We start from the raw sequence: 4,304 nt of genomic DNA, 5'->3' as shown, positions 1-4,304 counted from the left end.
CCATCCCGGTGCGGATGTGGGTAGTGGGGGGACGGGGGCGCACGGGAGATCTCTCTCTGAACCCCCCTCTCAGTGTTGCTCTCACCCTCAAACTGCTCTAAGAAAATGAAGTTTATTCATTTAAAAATGCAAGTGAGTGCTATGAATTGGCAATTTTCTTCCATTTCGGAGGCTTAGCCTCATCACAGGGCGACAGGACGGCTCAGGCATGGGCGCTCCCCATGCCCCCAGAGGCCCACATCCACAGGCAGCCTGACCCCATCCTCTCTGGCAGCGTCTTGGGGCGCCGAGGTTTCTGCAGCAGGAAGCCAGGCCTTTTGCCCCGGCAGGAGAACGCTGAATGCAGAGAAAGCAGATGCGGTGGGAGCTCATGCCCCAAGCAGCACAGGACCACAGACCCACTGCAGGTGCACACACACGGTTGTGCTTGTCTCCCTGCGTGTGCACACCCCCATACACACCCCACGTGTAGGCCCACAGCTGCCCCGCATCCACGAAAGCACCCCAGCTGCGGGTGCGAGCCCATGGATGGCCACACCAGGGTGGACCACAGCCCCTCCTTCCTTCCCTGGGTGTCTGGGTCTGGGGGAGCGGCCTCCAGCCAACAGCCCAGGGCAGCCCCCACGGTGTGCATCCCGTCCCAGGCGCCAGGCCACAGGCAGCCGGCAGGGCTGCTGCAGTCAGGGGATGGGGCCCGCCGCCCACTCTGCCCCACGGCTCTCGACTCTTGGCTCTACAGCCTGCCCGGGTTTCTGATACCGGCTTCCACAGCCCCCTAGGACTCCTGTGGGGTCAGCAGTCTTGGCGAGGCCCGGACCAGGAAAGAGCTGACTTCACAAGTGGGGAGCCCCGGGCCTGGAGGCATGGTGAGGTGGCTGGCTGGTGGGTCACATGGGGTGGTGGGTGCTCGCCTCCCCTGCCACACACGTAGCTTCAGCTGATGGGGCTGTGGGAGCGCAGAGTCTGACCTGACATGTGGACACGCTGAGCCAAGGCCGGCATGACCAGGGCCCCTCCACCGCCCTGCACCCCCCGCCGCCCTCGTGCTTGCGCTGGTGGGGAGGGGCCACCCACCTCCTCAGAGGCAGTGAAGGGGCAGGAGATGGGCCTGGTGTTGGGATGCACAGGTCCAGTGGCCGGGAGAAGTCCGGGGTGTAGCAGGAGGCTACACAGCAGAGGGGAGAGGCCTGGACACTGGGAAGGTTTTCTCTGCCGTGTCCCATCTGGGGCAGGTCTATGCTGGGGGTGCCCACGACCTGTTTGCCATCGGAGGCCAGGGGGCAGCCTGAGACCCGCCCACGGGGCTCCGCCTCAAAGAGCCCCTCAGCCCCAACCGAGGAGGGGGCCAGACAGGCCTCCGGTCGGAGGGGAGGGGGTCCCTGAGGGGTGGAGAGAGGTGTGGGGGGGTGGGCTGCCTTGGAGGCAGGGAGCGCCTTGAAGCACCCCCCCCCCCATGAGCTTCCTGAACAGGGTCAGTGTCCCACCGCTCTGAGCTGTGTGGGGGCGTGCTGGGGGGCCCAGGCTGCAGACCCCAGGGCGCAGGGACCCCGGAGGGCAGGGCCCTGGGGCGGGCTTGCCCACCGCACCCCTGCTTGGCTGTGGCTCGGACCGACAGACGGACGGACGTGCGGCCCCCTCCCGCGGGCCCCACCCCTCCGAGGCCGTCTTCAGTGATTTGGAAGTGTAGAAAATGGGATTATCCAGGAACAGATGTGCACAAAAGGGGTGAAATGGAAAGTGCTAGCGTGGCCGCCTGCCTTTGATTACCTCTGACGGCCTCGGTGTCCGCAGCCCCCCCAGCGGGGCCGGGCCAAACCCCTCCGAGCCCTGCAACGCGGCTCATTGAAATTGAATTGATACTTTGTGAACTTCATTTGTGAATAATGTGATCTGACAGGGACAAATGTGACGGGGAATTGTTTTCAAACCTCCTCCAAATGAAGCTTATGATGGGGTAAATGCGGACGCCTTTGTCTTGAGGCCCCCGCCCGCCGGCCGCCTGCATAACCAGCAGCCCCGACGTAATTGAATTGCGGTGGGGAGGCCGGGCCGGGCGCTGGCCTCCCCAGGCCGAGGGTTGGGGTCCTGGGCCGCCCGCCCCGCGCCCACCAGCAGCCCTGCAGCCGCGCCAGGCCTCAGATGTCCTACATATTAATTCCCTTTGCCGAACACTTGCCGGGCGCGCGCTCAAACCCAGTTAGCTGGATTGATGAAGGCGGCAAGAGGATCCGACGCTCGCTGATTCCGCCTTTTCAGCTTCGATTAGCTCAGCCCGGGTTACTCCCGTCAGCGCTCCATCACGCGGCGCGGACCCCGGGGAGGGCCGCGTGGCCACGGGGCCCAGGAAGGCTTCAGTGCGGGCCATTACCTCACAGGGGTCCCCGCAGAGCTGGGTGGGCGGGCGCGGACACAGGGCCTAGCTCCGCTGCGCGCTCATCTGCCCCCTGGGTCGCGACACCTGACCCGAAGCTGGGGTCCCTGCTGCCCCGCACGGCCTGCGCTGCCCGCTCAGTCTCATGCCTCTCCTGTAGCCGCAGAACCACGCCAAGGAGGGACCATACACTACTCTACATCTCCAGAGGAGGAAACTGAGTCGCAGGCCTCCCAGCCCTCCTCTGGGCCAGTATCACGGGGAGGCATCCTTCACAGGTCGAGGGCTGGGGGGCACCTGTCCTCAGCCCCAAGACCCAGAACGAAGGGACCACGTCGTCCCTGCAATGACAGCGATGAGGACGAGGGGCAGATGTGGGCTCAGGGGCAGGTCCCTGATGCTGGCAAGGCCCCCCAGCCTGGGCTTCGTGACGGCTGTGGGGCTCCCCCCGGGTCCTGAAAGCCCCAGCCACCCCGCATCCCCTCCACCAAGGCCTGGAGGAAGCCAGGGCCCTTCCTATGGGTTTTTCGTGAGGCTGGTAGCCCTGAGGTCCATCTGTGCCCTCTGAAACACAGAGGCTGCAACCCCCGGGACACTGGGGATCTCTGGGTTTGCAGTGTGGGGGCCACAGTCCCCTGACTGAGCGGCCGTGCTCCCGCTTGCCAGACCTGGGTCCAGGGCCACTGAGGCCCCGACTGCGTCTCCCATGGGTGCGACGGCCAGTCAGCTGGGAGTGGTGCTGGGGAAGGCGGCTGGGCCGGGAGTCTTCCTCCCAGAGACCCCTCTCCTCTCAGCTCCTGGCCCCCTTGTCTAGGAGAAGACACAATTAAGGCCTGGTCGACTCTGACCCCAAGGGTGTGCCAACCCCCGGAGGACACCCAGGGCCCCATCAGGCAGCCCCAAACCTGCCGATGGCCTCAGCCTGGGGCCCTGCCCCTTGAGAGGCACCTGAGCCCAGAGGAAGTCCCCAAATAGCTGCATCTCCAGCCCAGCCTCCCTGCAAACCCAGGGGAACCTGCAGGCGGCTCACGACCTCCCGGTGATGTTGGCTCATCCCCCTTCCCTCCCTGTCACCTCCTTCCTGTTTTCATGGTCTCTAGTCCAAGTTATTCATTTTACTGATTTATTTTGTTAACTCAAGTGACATTCAGAGAACTAAAACGAACTGTTTTAAACTGTGCATTTCAGTGGACTGAGCCCCTTTGCAAGGTGGTGCCACCCGGCCCCTAGCCCCACCACGCCCGCCACCAGCAGTCAGTGCCCGCTCCGGCCGCGGCCACCGCCCCTCGGGTCTGTCGCCGTGGTTGCTGCCCTGGACGCCGCCTGGAAGCAGCCTTTGTGCCGGCATCTCTCACGGACAGCCAGCTCCGAGGTTTGTCCACATTGCGGGTGTGGCATGGCTCGCTCCCTCACACGGCGCCATGCCGCGCTTCTGCATGCGTGGACCACACGCTCCATGCATCTGCCAGCCGGGCCCCCGGGCATCTCGGGCCCAGAGCTGCCGTTAAGGCTCAAGTACAGAGCGTGGTGGTGGCTGGGCCCCCGTGCTTCCAGACGGCCCACGCTCGGGGCCCCCTCACCTCCCCTCAAAGCCCGGGTGGGACCCCGGGGTCCCCTCTGGGAGCCCAAGAGACCTGGGTGTCCACCATGTCAGCATCTGGCCTATAAGCCCTCCAAGTAAGCTTCTCCAGCTGCCCACCCCCACTGTGGGGCAGCACCAGCCCCTCCCTGCTCAGCAAGTCGGGCACCATCACTTTGGAACCCACCTGTTTTGCTGACTCTGGTTGGACTGAGGGGCCCTCGCTTACGTCTGTCTTAGGATGGACGGGCTTTGGTCAAAGAAACTCCCCCACGTTTCATGGAAAATGCTGCCCCAGAACAAGCAGGTGGCCCTGGAAAGCGACCTGGCTGGTCACACACACAGCCACTCACT

This window comes from Leptonychotes weddellii, chromosome 2 (genome assembly GCF_054177405.1).
Source record: "Leptonychotes weddellii isolate Sample4059 chromosome 2, ASM5417740v2, whole genome shotgun sequence".
NCBI lineage: Eukaryota > Metazoa > Chordata > Mammalia > Carnivora > Phocidae > Leptonychotes > Leptonychotes weddellii.
Note: the sequence above shows the minus strand (reverse complement) of the source record.